The following is a 17069-nucleotide window of genomic DNA, read 5'->3' as shown; positions in this document are numbered from 1 at the left end:
CACCAGACCATTTTAATCTTTCAAGGTAAAGTTATTAGGTACCTATAGCTCTTTGCATTATTTGCTATAATGCTAGAGCAAATAGCTATGGAATAATAGCACCTAGAGAACTGTCGCACTGTAAACTTAGGGGAAGCCTGTGGCCTGTTGAGGGCAGGCGAAGGGAAGTTAAGGCACGAAGAAGGAGGCACCATAATGAAAGAATGAGGAGTAGCCCATCACTAACACCCCCTTCCCATATCAGCAATTGGGCTCAGTTATGAGAATAAAAGGGACCTTGGCTGCGAACGACTTAGGGCAGCATAAATATGTATTATGAATTTTAGGCTCAGACATAATTAAATGCCGTTTGTCAGATCTATGCTTGTTTTTCATCTCATTTGAGTTTTACAGAATGAATTAACTAACAAATGTGCCTCCGATTCTACCATAACAAATCATTTCTCGGAATGGTTGCCTCCAAGCAGCAGCGAGAGAGTGACTGGGGGGAGTGACCTTCTGCTGTGAAGTTGTCACGTTCCAGCAGAGCCCTGAGTGGCAATGACAGCCTCAGTAATGGGGAGCCCATAGTGGCCTGGCAGTTGTGTTGATAACTTGTTAATTTATTTAGTGCAGTGGTGCAGAGGCGAAGATCTGGAGTAAAGGGTGGGGTGGGCTGAGCCTCAGGGTTGAAAAATGTAAATATTCTGCTTTTGAGAGGAAAAAAAATAATCATCTTGTTTATTGTTATTGAATGAGGTTGGTGACAGGTGCCACTGGCAAATGTTTGTACTAATGCAGCTTTCATTTAAAAAAAAGATATGGCAAATATATGGTCAGCATGTGCATACTTTGGGTACGACAGCAATAAACACTCCTCTCCTGGTCATGTGAAAGCACATTTAGGGCACACCAAGTGACTGTCATTCTGAGCTGGGAAAGTCATAGCATGAGCAACATGGTCTGTTTGCCTTCAACAGGCAAAAGGGAGAAAGGGTTAAAGACCATAGGTGAAGAAATCCCTTCATTGCAGTTTAACTGTACCTTGAAGAGTCCTCTCACTTTGTTCCACAGCATTAAAGCAAATGTCCTTTTACTAGTCAGCAAGTTACTACAGCAAATGGATAGATTTGTTAGCTATAGCTTACCTATAGTTTCTGATGTGTTAAGAAGTGCTCAGAAATTTGTGGGTGATGCATACTTTAAAGGATCTGACATCTCCTCCAAGTGACGAGCTCCTTCCAGACACCAGATCCATTGGTTGGTAATGGGACAAAATGGATACCCAAAAATCAAAGCATTCATTTTCTGCTTGGACAGTCTCACATATTGTCCCTAGCAGAAGATCTTCCGCAGCTGTATTCTTCATGCTGCATAATTCTTAAATTTATGAAAGTCGTTCATCATTTCAGGTTAATGAAGATATGCAACAAATACTCTAAAGACAGCTGGAGACCAACACTGGTAAACTGGCAAGTCAAACAAATAAACATGATAAGAGTTGTCCTCGGTACAGCTCTGCAGACTTCATCTTTAAAATGTCTCAAAGAAGATGGGGTGGAAAGTATTTAACAAGTAACGCGCTGTTATTTGAAAAACAAAACCAGATGGTGGTGTTAATGTATCCAGTGACTTAAACATAATGCCATGTGTCTGCAGGAAAACAATAACCCCCACACAGCACAATCCTACAAACCTGAAGTCATATACAGAGAGTAGCTCTCTTATGAATGAGAGGAAAGAAACAGCACCCTGTGGCCAGTTATCAATAGGGGTATTGGTGGCAAGTATTGGATCTCAACCGTGAGCACAGCCTTTCTTATGGCAGGCTGAGAAGGAAAAGCAAGTTTTCCTCTTCCCCAGCAAGGGAAGTGGTGCTCCGGGCTCTGTGCAGGCACCCCGAGCTGCCGCCGTGCTCTCCAGGTGCGCTGCCTCACAGATATTCAGGGAGCCTGGTCAGCCACACATCATCTTTTTGCTCTTTGCAGGCCCCGCATGTATTGCTGCAGCTAGGCTGTGTCCCACAGCTTCTGGAGGGTTTGGAGTGCACACGGGACACCTCTGCTCTTGACCTCAACACATGAACGTGCACGAGGAATTTCCCCTGAACATTTATTATCCCCGGTACCATAGTCAACAGTTGGCTGGGTAACTGAGCAAATTTACTTGAACTCTTTATTTCCCAGGTCTTATTTTTCTAAGGAAGGCAATAAATCAATGACAGGAAAAGTACTCACCAGGCAGAAATTGGGTAGCTCCATGACTTAATCAGCACTGATTAATGCCGGTCGGGAATCTATCTCTGCATTTCTTTGGAATACATTTTGGAAAGTCTAGTAGTTTCTAGCAGAATTTTGCATGAAAAATTAAATTACTTTGATATTTCTGTCTCTACCTAACTAGTTAGTTCCTTGAGGCTCACACCATCTTTCCACGTAGGTATGTACAGGTGCTACGTGGACAGAGCTCCCTTGGGAGGTGAAGCCAGGATTTCGGTGCACAGATGATCGCTGCAGAGCCCAGCGCCAGGTCTGGGTGACAGGCAGCGGAAAGGCACAGACACCCGCAGCCGGATAAGATGCTGCTTTTCCTCTCTGGCTGTAACAAACTGAAAACGCCAAAGATACGTCAGAGAGAAGCAGCCAGAGGTAGGGACAGGGGACGGAGCTGCGTCAGAAGCAGCCCTTCTTCTGCGGGGGTGGAAGAGAAGCCGTGACTCCCGAGGAAGGTCAAGGCCGGCCAGCGAGCAACCCGGGCAAGAAACCCCCTGATGGATAAACAATCCAGACATCTGGTGAGATCCCGGCATCGCTGCAATCAGTGAAGTTTTGGCAGCGACTTTGACACTGCCAGGATTTCCCTTGTAATTAGCAGCGTGCAGCCCGTCTGGGGAGGATGTTCCCTCCGGAAAGCTGCTGGACTGGGCTGCGAATCGAGCTTAATCTCTGTGAAGCAAAGAATAACACCTAGTTAGTCTCTGGCCCCTTGAGTATGAGAAAAATTTTAACTTGAACTCAACAAACATTAGATTCTACCGATAACTATAACTAACATCTGGCTTGGTTGCTGCCTAGGTTTTTTTAGGTGCTCGCAGTGGCTACTGAACAGCCCCCCAGCACAGCACTGGGACAGACTGGGAGCAGCCACAAGAAGGGATTCAGGGCTTGATGTGTGGCAAAGGGAGAATAAATGTCTGAGCATGCAGAAGTGTTTGCATACCCTTCTTTAGCACCAGCAAGTTAGGCAGGGACATATTGAGCCAGGGAAACTAAAACAGTGTATGCTATAAAGCTCAGACTGGTAAGACTAGCAACAGTAATAGATATTTCAGTTTCTACACTGATCCAGCCATGCACACACACAAAATACCTCCATAATATGGCTTTTCTTTAAAAAAGAAAAAACCCCTGTGTTGTTAAAGACCTTAGCTACCTGTATTTGAAGATCGTTGTCGGAAAAGATGAAAAACATACATTTTCATTTCATTTCAGATTAGCATGGTAAACAGCTAGATCTGTTCTTTCAAGTGGAGCATTCAGCTCCATTTGTTAGCTTTGTTGCTGATATTTCACCTCTCTTTTATTTACTTAACATAGTTTGACAAGAAATTCTCAGTGAGATAATATATCTACATGAAAGACTGGCTTGGGGAACAAGTCCAGAGGTTTCTGTGGGACAGAATCAATTATTTATGTCTTTGCCATTTTGGTCTGCCTCCATTCCACAGAAGAGCTACCCAGCTAGCTGAATGTTTTTTTGGTAGAAAACATATCCTATTTTTAGAAGAAAAATAAAAGTGTAACATCAGTGTAAATCCTACTTGCAGCCACTTGGGAAATAAAAATCAAATCACAAGTGATGGAAGCTATCACCCTGCAAAACAACGCCCTCTCCCCAGCCGGGCAGGATGGCCCCTGCTGCAAGGAGCTCCCAGTACAAAGCGAATTAGCAAATGTTCCTGTTGCTTTTTGCCACACAAAATTAGACAAACTCTATAGAAGTCAGCTTGATTTCTCCTGAACAGCACAGCAGAAATGATCCTTACACAGCAACCAGCTGGTTCAAGGAGTTTCTGAGGCTGAACTAATTCAGGTGATGGAGGACACCTACATTCTTCAATAAATAGCAGAAAGAAAAATTGCTTACCCAGTCTGGATGGCTCAAGTACATAAACCAGAGCAGTTTCACATGTAGCCCACTCCAGCTCAGATCAGCACTCATACCCTGAGGAGACCCACGTCACTGGAGTTTGCTGTGTTTCAGCAGCGTATGATGGGACCATGCCTAACGTTAATCTAAAAGCAGGCAGACAGGCTGTCAGGCTGTAGGTACAGCAGAGCGGCTTCAGCTCCGGCATCGGCACCACAGAAAGCGACGATGGGAAGTTTTTAAAACCTGAGAGCGCTTTGTCAGTCAGAGGTCAATGAGAAAGGATAGAGAATATGGAAAAAATGAATAAATAAATAAATAAATATATAGGGTAGAGAAATGAGAGGGAATGGGCAGTGAATTTAAAACATAAATAGAGAAACCAAGGTATGCTAAAAACTTACCCAAAGAAAAAGCCAGGCCTTCATGTTGTTCTCGTAAGAGCCTAGATGAAATCTGCCCCTCACTTTGATAATGGAGGATCAGGTCCTTAGGAAAAGGGAGAAGTTTGGACATAACGGGGGAAAAAAAAAAAGAATCTACTGCAAAGTGAAGGAAAATAAGTGAGCGGTGCCGTACAAAAATAACGATTCAGTAGCTAGTAGGCAATATTGTCATCTCTGCACACATCCAAGGACTTCAGTGACCCACTACTCTGGCTGAGGATCTGCTCCATTAATAATAAGAAAGAGCAATTTAAACTATGGCTTTTTTCATTGTGTTTTATACAGGTTTGGGGAATACGTTATCAAAGGCTCCAATTCTGGCCAAAGTCCACAGGCATCATCACCTGTGGTCAGGCCCTGGATAGAAAGATCAGAGCTATCTTTGCGTAGCCCTACCACCAAAACCAGATCAATCGGAAGTAACTCAAAAGGAAATATTCTACAGGGAACAGATGAAGATGCATTTAGAGGAAATAATCCCCATTCAGGATGCCATTATTAAAAGAGAGAGATAACTATCAGAGCTAAGCTATGTCAGGGCAACCTCGTTGACATGGGACTGGAGAACTTCTAGTGTAAAAGCAGAGAAACTAGGTCAGTGCTTTTTGAAGAGAGGAAAGCTCAGGGTGGACATCATTATTTTATATATGATTCTAAGGGGAATAGCTAGGAGAGATGTCAGAAAACTAGTGTCAAATACAAGAACAAATGGACAGTCTCTAAGAAAGGGAAATGAAGAGAAACTAAAGGAGGCTCAAGCTCAAGGGATATAAACATTTCTGTACACACTAAGTAGTTGATGCAAGGACTGGGTTACAGAAAGGGCTAATAAGAGCAACCAATAAGGGTTTGGGAAAGGAAATGCTTTGTGGGGTACAGCCACCTGGGAGCAGACAAATCTGTCTCTTGATCTTGGTCTGTCCATAGAATGCCCAAGTTCAATCTCAAAATTACTTTGAGATTCACCCACAGTAAATCTCTGTGCAAGCGCAATAGATTGAAGTGACAATTCAGTTTATCACTCGAAGATAAAACTCAGAAGAACATTTGCCTTCTAATTCTATTAATATAAATGTAATTACAAGGGCTAATTCCAATACAAATGTTAATTTATAAGGGTTGGTGGAGGTAGCAGCCTATGGAGAAAGATGATGCTGGAATCCCTGATCCTTACGTTATGATTTGGAGCATATGGTTCGAAAACAAGCCTAATGATTAGGTTGCATGTGTATAGACACACACTTCTCTCAGCACTAGAATATTTGCATGTTGCAGTTGTCTCTAAAGAAGAAAGAAAAGCCTCTCTGTGGTGTTGTAACAGATTAGAATAGTCTTTATTTCGGGAAAAAAAAAGCAGGATGCTGTCATGCAAGTACAAGTACGACTTCCAGAACATGCTGCTTTAAACACAGATCAGACCAATACTCTTTGTTCTAAGTATCTAAGATGTATGCCAGTCACTAGGAAAAAGAAGTAGTAGATTGAGGTAATAGCCTGGGGCAAAGGGAGTTTGAGGAGAGAGGAGAATCAGAGGCCTGTGTAGTCAAGGCCTTTTTTAGCGCCTTTCCAAAATTTAAAGGCAGAACTTCATCTGGTAGAAATAAGCATGGCATTATTAAAGCTGAAGGAGTTACGCCATGGATCTGGTCCCAAATACGTATTCTAATACAAATAAAGCAGAAAAAAAGGAAAAAAAGGTAGCATAAACATAATGGACCCAACAGTCCCACTGAATATAGGTCAAATTCTGAGATCCTGTAAAGAGTGTAATGCCAGCCCCATTCCTTGCAAGTTTTCCTTGTTTAGAATAAAAAAAAAAAATTCTGCTGTATTACCTTGATCTGAGTAATGTCACAAACCTTCCTCCCTTCTAGCCCAATGGTTAAACAAGAGAGATTTTGAAGTGAAAGTGTGAGGAGGAGAGAGTCTGAGTGTGCTGTAGCTCTGTCCCCTTCCATTCTGCTCAGTCGTAGCAGAAATGTACCCGCGCCTTCCAGATCATAAAAATCCATGGCAACCAGATGCTCAGAAATTTGGAGTTCAACAAAGGATTCAATACGCACGTTCTGAAAACTTTCACAGTATCCTCAGATCAATTTTGAACTGCCAGGATATGCTACTGCGATGAACTGGCCCATCTCAACCACCGTTATAGCCAATGAGACATTGATGTTGACATGGAACCAAAATTTGTCATGACGCCGGGAAAGAACAAGGCTCACAGAAGTGAGTGATACTGATCAAAGCAGATGAGAGTCAGGGATGTTTATACAGGAGATGCAAACGCACTTACATACCTCGGCGATCTGAAGCCATCAGAGTTAATATGCTGTCTATTAAAATTTGTTCAAATACAGCACCTGTCATAGCACGTACAGGAGGAGTGTTTGTTAGGTCAATCTTACATGAGAACAGTGAGGTGGAGTAGGAGGGGAGCTAACCCTAGCTGGCTGGGAGAGGGTGCGTAGCCTAAGCAGCGTTATCTGCGCACCTTGACTTCTCTTAGGACCAGACCCCAGAGGTTATTGCACTACGTGGCCTTTAGTTTTACTCCAGTATGATAATTTCTCACAATAATATTTCAATGTCTGGCATGCTTTAATAACTGTCTCCTATTAGTAGTCTGCCAGGGAGGAGAATGCAATGCTTGTGTTTTCTGACTGTCGGCAGCAGAGATGAGATCGGAAGCGGGTTTGCTGCAGCCAGAGCTCTCCTACAGCTCAGGGCCCTCACCATCCGGCTGCACCCTCGTTGATCAGTGCTTGCAGGAGAACAAGTGGCAGCATCCTGGCAGCACAGCAGCCACAAGGCTAGTACCGCTGTGCTAATACTCTGCCGCTGTTTAGGTAGCATATGTAACAGTGGTAGCAGGAATACTGAAGATGGTTACCGTACTGAAGATAATACAGTGGCCAATGAGTTTCCACCTCTCGCTAGGTGCTTAAAACAACATGCCATTACCATAGCAGCTGGGCACTCTGTGGGAAGAGCTTTCAGATCTGATTCATATACAGGCTATCACAAAAATTACTTGTATTATTGTGTGTCCTTAAGCAATAGCAAAGCAGCAGATTTGTATTTCAGGCAGTCCCAAATGCCATTGTTATTGTCCATAACATTGCTGTCTACCTTAACCTGAACTTTGAAATCTCACGGCGTATCAGGTAGTTTCAGAGCAAGCCCATGTTCTTAATGAGTAAGTGAAGTTACTGTTACTTATTCTAAGTGTTGAACCCAGCATGGGATCTAACCTGGAATAGTCATCTTGAGAATATTGCGGTGGAAAGTAGAACGTAGGATTTAACATTGGAAATTAGAAGTTGATCCTACTTCTTATACAAAATTGAGATTGACAAAATTGAGGTTTATCTACATAAACCTTTAAACAAAGATGTGGCTCTGAATCAAAATTAGGGAACTGGAAAAATGAAGTTGAGGATTTTGTTCTCTTAAAGGAAACTTGCCCAGCAAGACTGTCAGCAGAAAGAGCTGCCGCAGCAGAGAGCTAAGCACAGACATTAAAGGAGTCAGGTTTTTTCTGGAGGTCAGTTTTTAATAAATCAGGATTGTTTAAAAATGACAATTATTGATCAATTAAATTTATACTTGGAGTTTAGCCCTCTTAGTTTTGAAGAGTCTGTACACCAAATTGGTATGAATGACCAACCAAAAGAAAAAAAATAGTCATTATTTAATTAATTGCTGTTCAAATTGGATCTAATGCTAGCAATGGTATTGGAGGTCTGTTCTCCACAAGTACAAGGCTTTTGCAAGTCTCCCTCTGCACTCAAATTCCATAAAGCAGCCTACCCTGTGTCTGACTATAAAGAATAATATGTCCGCCTCCAAAATGCGATCGTCAAAAGACAGGCAAGATAGTTTGAAAGTAGCTCATGGGCCCAGAAGTGCAACACCAAAATGCACAAAGCTGAATTGCACAGCTATACAAGCAATTGCCACACTTGCATGTAGGTGAAAGTTAACTGAAAAGGGCTTAAGTCTGAAAGAGAAACACTCAGCACATAAAACCAGGAATATCCAGGTACCTAAACTGGAGATACTGCTGCAGCTGTACGCCTGATTCACATCGTGCCAGCTCACTTTGTGCCAGAGCTAACGTGAGAGCCCTTTGCAAATGGAGGGGAGTCAGCCAGAAGAGGGAAAAGGGGACACGTTCAAGGCGATGTGGTACCAAACGTAGGGGGCTGGAGGTGAGTGAAATAAGAAATGCAGGGGCACCATGTTGGCGTGAAGTGATACGCTGTCATGGGCAGCTCCCAAGCTGATCCCACACTTAAAAATAGATTGACATTTATCCAGGAGGTGAGTTTGTTATTCTGTAACTACAGCATTTTCTATTATGTTTGATAAGGGGAAGAAGATTGGATCTTGGTCAGAAATATAAAAATTCATCTCCTAGCAGGGGATAATAGCAGGAGAACTGGGCAGGCGACAACTGCAGATTTCAGAGAGTTCAGTGCAGTCCCTGGCAAGGAAGACTCTTTCGGTGCTGGGCTGAGACACCGTCCCACGCTCACGGCCGGGCAACCCCTGCGGCACCCTGCCCGCAGGCAGCAACCCCAGGTTCTGCCCCGCTCCTCTCCCGCCATAACTGGCCCTTTTGGGTCACTCTGGGCAATTTTTGCTGAAAATCAACTTAATCACACGAGAACTCATTAGAGCAAGAAAGCCAGGGCCAATGCACCAGTAAAACCCTGATCTAGTGGAAATATTGGGGTGGGATTAGGATTAGGACTGTAGCGTGCTGTGCCCAGTGTAAAGGAGGTGTTAGCTGTCGGGGGGGGGGGAGGAGTATGTGTGCACACACCCCGCGTACCCCCAGATGGACGTGAAGAATGTATGTACTGCCTGGCTTTTGCAATTGCACGTTAGGTAGTGCAAAAACGTTAACTTTCTGCAAAAATCCAAAGCTCTTTTGTTTCAGTGTATAACTGTTGATCTAAAATGGGAGTTCTTGTTTTCTAATTCACAAAGCTTAAAAGATCGCTCATTTTATATTAAAATGATAGCCTTTGGAAGAGACCTTCAATCTAATTAAAGCCAGGAGATTAGCATCCCTTAGAATATTTGCAAAGCCTGCAATGCGAAGTTAATGAAATGTGTACACTTTTATAAAGGTTTAATTTTTAACGAAATAATTCAGGACATGGGCCTTACCTGCTTTGCCCAAAACAGGGACTGTTTACGAACAATGCAAAGTCCTGGGGTGACGAAATCAGAGGACAAGATAATTGAAAGGCTTCTTCGTAACTACCTCAAGCCTGTCTTTTATCTCTTCTATTCAGCCTGAGAATTTAAGTGTTCCTGATTAATAATAATGAATGAGAAAATCATTTTAGTGTGTCAGTCATTTCTTAAGGTTATGGGTATGTGTGTGTGTCTATATACAGAACATTTTTAATATATAACATATACTATATCTATCTAGATATATGTACATAATAAATTATATATACAATTTTATATAAAAACAGTGACTGCTAAGGGACCTTAAAAAAAGCAAATAAAGCAAAATAGAGGCCAGTGTTGAAAGGGAATGTCTTCTATTTGGAGAAATGGACTGGCTCAGAGGTGAGGGGAGCAGCCGGGGCTGGAGCAGCCTAGTTCAGAGGGGATGACCAAAGGCAATCCTAAGCAATTCCAGCCACCTCTTAGGCTAGGCTGCTCTTATCATGGCCCCACTCCTCTGTTATCGCTTGAGAAGGAAGAAAAGAGGAAAAAAGCTGAAGCACAGAGAGAAGCAGGCCCTGTTCAAAGACAAATCTGCTCTCCCTGGTGTCGTGGGGTAGCGTGTCCCCCAGGGGCCACGCACACCCTTTCCAGGGCTGCTTTAGAAACAGCTACGCTGTTAGAGCTATTTACTTTATCTGCTGCTTTCACCCTTTGCGTTGCTGTCTCTGAATATTGCCACTGGAAAGAACTGGCTGTTGCATTCAAAAAGCAATTTTTTTTATAGCGCCAGCCCTACTTTACATTATGCTTACTGGCTCTTTCTGAAACCTAGATGTTAGAATATCCTAATCTTGCTCTACATTTTAAAGCTGAAAGATAAACCTGTTGTTTAATGAAATCCACAACACTACAGGAATAGTAACCATTGTGTTTCTTCATTTCAAAGAACGGCTGAAATCTAACATCTGGTGTAACTGTACAAACCTGACCTTAGGTCACAGTAAGTATTGTATTGTTGATGATGGATACGCTTTTTTCATTACCATGCTGTCTCCATTCTTTCAGCATCCATGCTGTGAAGCCTCAGTTATAGCCAGGACTATTGATAAATACTGATTTTTAAAATACAATTCCTTTTTTCACACTTTTAAGCATGCATTGTAAGATTTTTTTTTTAAAATGGTTCTTCTAGTTTGTTGTCAACAATATGCTATTATATGAGCAAACTCTTCTGCATGATAGCTCTAACATACAATGATCAAGGATTATGTGTCTGAAGATGCAGCTATGATCCTAAAAGAAGTGTCACAAAAAGGTGATCCTCTACGTCTAATGCCTTCCCCTGTACTTTCCTCTTTGGATGCTCATTTTCTTAAAGCCCTTGTAGGACTAGGGCTTAATGTTTAAATTGTGAAGCAGATGCGGACACCTGTGAACGTGTCTTTGCACATCGTTGTTTCAAGATTTGAGCTCCCATGCAGGAAATGAGGCCCCGCACTGTCCTGTGTGATTGATGTCCATTATTTCTAAGGCCTGGGGTAACGTGGTCTAGATCAGCGACAGTGAAGCAGCTCGCAGTACTGTAACCAGGGCTCCCAGCAAGCCCAGTGATGTACCAGTCAAGAAATGAAGCTATTGCCCTGGTAGCTGGAAGTTCTGGCCAAATCTTAACTACATAAGAGCCACCAGAAGCGCTGCCACTGAACTGGGAGAGTGAGGGCAGATATTAATGACGATTTCTATTTGTTTGCTTTGCTGACATATCTATCCCCAGAACTTTGCTCCCCATTTCTTTGCAGCTCTCCAAGAGCTTCACAAGACTCTTAGCACCATAGCTTTAATTTTTCCCCTAAAGCTATGAAAACTCAAATTTATGTTCCAGTCTGTGGGGGTCCATGAGCCCAGGCTCATTCAGACTTGACTCCTGGGGACAGAGGTGCTATTGGGATTGCTGGACACACCGAGAACAAAGGGGAAATGTTTTGTTTTCTAATCCATACGCAAGGTTGTAATACACATAGTGGTCTACCTAGGTGCTAATATTGCTTCATGATGTTAGTGCATCATAGCAGAATATCCTTGGCTCACCGTGCTGCCTATGGAGATGTGCAGAATGAAGTTTTGACTCCCTGAAGTCCCTACACTTGCTAACCCAGCACTAACCAGCACGGAAAATGTCTGAAGGCACGACATTTACACTTTTAACATCTATTCATTTCAGTTCTGCCAAAGCTAAATACATTTATAGATTTGTTCATAATTATTTTTAGAGTAGAATTCTGTTTGTTTGACAATATCTGAAAAATGAAATACCTGGGGCAACATTGCTGAGTGCAGCTGCTACATTGGAAACGTGGGGAAATACTTGCTGTAATTGTGAGGGGTTTATTTAATACCTCTTAACGCAGTTAACTCATTCAGTGAGGACAGCTTATTTGATGGGCTGAGCGCGCCGCCCCCTCTGTCGCACTGCGCGAGCTGCCCGCCCTGCCCTGGCCGCACGGACAGGGCTGCGCTTCCCAAGGGCTGACGCCAGCATCAGCCTTCGGCTTTTCTCTGCCCATTCAGTTTACCAAAACACAGACCGGCACACCCGCCCCTTAGAGGTACTACTCAACAACAGTCGGCTTCCTTAGCCCAGATGTTCATGCTTTGTAATTAAGTGGCATTTTTTCATCCAGTGCCCTCAAAGTAGTTTGTAAAGATTTGATTAAACCTCTCTGCCTCCATGTGCGATAGGTACTGATCCTTTTGGCCAGAGAAGCAAACAAAGGCATAAGGAAGCACCAGCGATCTACAGCTTGGGCTCTTTAAAAAGGTTTTCAAATAAGCAGTTGAACCGGAGGCATCCAAAGTCAGCAATGAAAACACAGGCGTGGGTCAGCCTGGAACACGGAGATCCACAGCGCCTTCTCCCGCAGCCACAAACCGAGGACAACAGGCGAATCTTTGGGCACAGCCGCGCGGGTGGGAGCCAGCAGCATCCGGGATGGCAAAGGGCTGGATGCGGGAGGCTCCGGACCCACCAAGTTGTGAACAGGCATGCATTGGCAGGACAGTTAACAAACCCCCTATATTCTTCCCACCCATTCTGCACTTTTCATGACCTCTTCCTTTCATCGGTAAAAGTAAATTGAATTCAGCACCTTTAAAGACCCTGTCTGGATCCATAACATTCATAACCATGCTGTAACCATGAATGAAAAGCTAAGCGAGAGTATGGTTTGTATCCAAGGGCTCTTTTGCATTTTATATGTTTACATATACCAGCCAATGGTCAGCAAATAAGCGCCACAGCTTGTAATGAAATGTTCGAACCATCTGTTTTAATCTGCGATTTAATTTCACTGTAAAATATTAAAGTTGTTCCGATGGTTGGGTTGGTATGGCTGTTTTATATGAAAAGGATTGAATATCCCAGAGCAATTATACTGTACCAAGCACATGCTATGGGTATTATATTCTGTATTGTTATTTTGTTCCATTAAAAACATTAAACAGCCTTCTTAATACAGCACGACAGAGTTTTAGGTCTCTCTTTTTTGTTAGAAACAGGTAGCAGATGCTGAGGACAAACATTAAGGATCTTTTTGAAAACAGCATGAATTTTTCAAAGTGCTAAAAATAAATAAAGCTTAAATAAACTAGCACACAACCAAGCAAAGAGGGACGGAGGAAGAAGAGAAGATTTCCGTGTCATGCAGAGGAAAGTGCCCCACGTTGATGGTGAGCACGTGGCAGTCCTTATGTGACAGTACCTGGTTATTCCCCCAGTGATGTATTAGAGTTTGCAGCATCAGGAGGTAGCTGGGAGCATGGTGCTGGCACTGCCTTTCCGGCCATGCTGTGGTTTATCAGGGTGATGGAGAGGCACATTGCCCTAGTGTTGTCTCCTGCAATGCATTACATGAACAAAACAATCATTCCTTACGTTAGCAAAATAAGAAAGTCAAATGAAGCTGTGTGAAATTATTTTACATCACTCCTGACACTGACTTTTTGCCTTTACCAGCAGCTGCATTATGGCACAGGATTTAAATACCTGCTCTTGTTTACGGCAGTGCTAAATGTAGGCAGCTGATCCCTCCTTTCTGTGCTCCCACAGCGTGTCCACGTCCGATGTCTTCAGGCCACTAACGAGACAATGGCTGGAAAAGGCAGAAACCCCCTCGCAATTAACAACGTCACATTTTTGTTTTTCGACTTTTTATTTTCTTCTGGCCCATGGGCAGTGTGCCGCTGGGTAGCCACCTTTCTTATTCATATGGCTTCTACATTTAATGTTCTTATACATATGGCTTGTAGATTTAATGTTCATGTTTGCCTTGCAATGCCGTGATGCCTTGAGATAGTTTTCACTATCTCACATTAAAGTATTCACTTTAATGACACGATTCATAAACTCACGCCTTTTTCTAGGTCCACCAGCACAGCAGGCCTGGGGTTGGCTTAACAGGACAGCCAGAGGTTGCTCTTCCAGCAGGTAGGAGTTGTCCCCCTGCCCCAGTGAGCAGCATCCCATGCCATGGTGCTACTCTGCCTTACTTCTGGGCTGTTCATTTGCTCCCGTGATGATGAGGACGGATATAAGGCTATAACGAAGAGCTTGGCTGGTACCATTGGTGTACCCAAAACACAGAGCCTTTCTCCACGTGCTATGACTCACACATCTGTTAGGGATCTGGCAAGAGGGACACGCACATACTTCCCCTGGCAGAAACTCTCCATCTCAGAGGCAGGAAGCACTGCAGCCCCATGAACCCAGTGCTTTAGCTAATCTAAAGCCCTGTAGGGAGTTGGGGCTAATTAACTCAGCGCTGTGGCATCCTGACATAATGGCTTCTGGGACCCAAGCTAGTATTTCTACCCGGCAGTCTGCTGCGCTACGTGATATATCTGCTTGGCCAACACTTGCGCAGGGGTCCCCAGCACAGGCCAGGGAGAGGCAGGGATTGCACACACCGGCTGCCCCCCACCCCCAGACTCTGCGGCAGCCGTTTTCCATCATACCCATGGCCACGTGTCGCTCGGTGTTATTTGGAGGAGTATGTGCTACTTGCAATGCACTTTCCTGAACATAAGCTGGAAATTACTGATTTTTACCTTACACAGCTAGTATAAAAGCACTAATGTCCTAATGAAGAGTCTCACTTAGCTAAATGCTTCATACAGCTGAGTAAAACAAAGAATTTTACTAGAGCTTAACCCAGTCGTTAATAAGCTTTTTAACCCTGACCTTTCAAATCAATGATCTACCACTGGTTTTACCTTTCAAGAAGGAATTCCATTTTCAAGTGATAAAACATATTTTGCACTCCTTACAATCTAATGATTATTCTCAGCGTTACTGGATATATGAGGCCATCAAACCATTAGAAGGTATAAAATGTATTAATGTACAGCATTCACGGCTACATTTGCTTTAGAGTCAATAAAAGGGAAACAATTTATAAAGGGCATTTATGCTCATTACAGAATATCGATAGATTGTTTCTCCCATCGTTTCTGAAGTATGAAGGACTCCTTTTCATGATGGATAGGAGAGGATTTGCATAAGCTCTTCGCTTATGCCCTGAACTTCTCCAGCACAGAGCTGTGCGCAGGGGTTTGTGGCCAGGCTTTGGGCTGGGATGTGTGCACGTGTGGTACCCACAAATTCCTCCTTCCCAGGGGACCGAGCATCTCAAGTTGGGAGTTGCTCATGGCAGCCATGTGAAGGCTCTATAGACAACTATGGTGCTTTCAGCACCAGCCATTAATTATCGCAAGGCTTGAGCAAACCAGGTTGAGTTTGGAAAAGAAGAAGGGAATTTATTTGTGAGGAAGGTCAGGTCTAGAGTACAGAAAGGGTGGCAGAGCATTACAGAGCATCTTCCTAAGCTGTAGGAAGACGAGAGAGGCTGCTTGACATATAGAGGGGAAAAAAACAGAAAGGAATGATGTGTGGGGTAGAAGAGGATATAGGAACACCAGTCCTATAGCTAGGGGCAGAATTTTCATAGTTTGTCCTAGTGAATAACTCAATTAACCACAGAAACAAAATCTATGAGGAGACGAGTGATTAAGGCACTGGCCTTAGTCTCAGCAGACCTGGATTTGGTTCCTGGCTGTTTTCAGAGTTCTGTCTGACTTTTGGCAAGCCTCTTCAACTCTCTGTGCCTTCGTTTCCCATCTGTTAAAGAGGAATAATAATATTTCCTTTCTCTCATGCCTATTCCAGCAGCAAGCTCTTCTGGGCAGGCACCGTGTCTCTCAGTGTGCATACAGGTCTTCGCCTGCTGGGGTTTCAGTCCTTGCACTAAAGCAGGACATATAGGAACAAGGAATGCCAGGCCATAGAAGTCTACTTATTTACAATTTCTGATGAGTAGGGGACTAAACGGTATGCTACAACTTGTCAAACAGAATTCTTAGTATCAGTTCTTCAAGGACAAAAGAAAAAATTCGATCAGTAAATTAGAGAAGGGAAGTGATTCATGTTTCTGTTAAGATTTGTAAGAGTCTGAACTTATCTTCTGAAGTAGAAATATCACAGTTTGAGAGAATGGGGAAAACATTAACCACAGCAGAAAAGCAGAGAGTAGGCCTTCTTCATTTCTGATCTTGCTCCTCTACACATCTGGCTTCTCTATACAGGCTGACCTTTTCAACATTTCTCACTGACAAGCTGTCTTCTTGCTGCACATAGTGGTTTCCCATGCATGCATATGCTCATGCCCATCTGGTGGGGTGAAACTGTGCCCACCCACAGACACACACACACTCTGCAAGCGAGACTAGGTACTATCAGTTGCAGAGCACTGGTTTAAGAGGACAACCACCAAATATGTAAAATTAAATCTCAGCTGCAGAGACTTCCTGGTAATAAGCAGTCCCAATTAGAAATGCAAATGTCACTGAAAGGGAGCATGTCTGTTGACAGTAGACTTTGAGGAAAGCTTTGGTTTTAGTGCTAGTAAATTAATCTTTAATTATGAGCACACCTCACTTCTGAAATAAGTGCCCTGTACACGCTGAACTGACAGTATGTGAAAGTTTCAGGCTGTTGCCTTCTTCTGTCAAATGAAACGTCTCACCCCAAAAAGTGGAGGAAAGCCTTGTCAGCTGCTGGTGGATTTAGTGCTCTAGTTCAGCTCCAGCTTGGGCTGGCCAGTGTCATGGACTGTCCAGATGGCCAAAAATCATCAACCCATTAAAACCGCTGGTATTAAAACAGCATGACTCCCATGCTTTTGATAAATATATAATAGCTAGATGAAGAATTATCGAGGTTTGGATTTGCTAAAGGACAACAGAAAACAG

At 43.3% G+C, this 17069-nt stretch overlaps 1 long non-coding RNA gene across 1 annotated transcript; it reads left to right on the top strand.

Annotated features, from left to right (window-relative positions):
• The first annotated feature begins 8546 nt into the window (after positions 1 to 8546).
• Positions 8547 to 13284, top strand: LOC135314047 (uncharacterized). Its single transcript, XR_010373534.1, has 3 exons — positions 8547 to 8785; positions 10714 to 10767; positions 12507 to 13284. It is a non-coding gene; the product is annotated as an uncharacterized LOC135314047 (long non-coding RNA).
• Positions 13285 to 17069: the final 3785 nt, after the last annotated feature.

The sequence above is a fragment of the Phalacrocorax carbo genome, chromosome 6 (genome assembly GCF_963921805.1).
Source record: "Phalacrocorax carbo chromosome 6, bPhaCar2.1, whole genome shotgun sequence".
In the NCBI taxonomy this organism is placed as follows: domain Eukaryota; kingdom Metazoa; phylum Chordata; class Aves; order Suliformes; family Phalacrocoracidae; genus Phalacrocorax; species Phalacrocorax carbo.
This window is presented reverse-complemented; position numbering and strand designations above follow the sequence as displayed.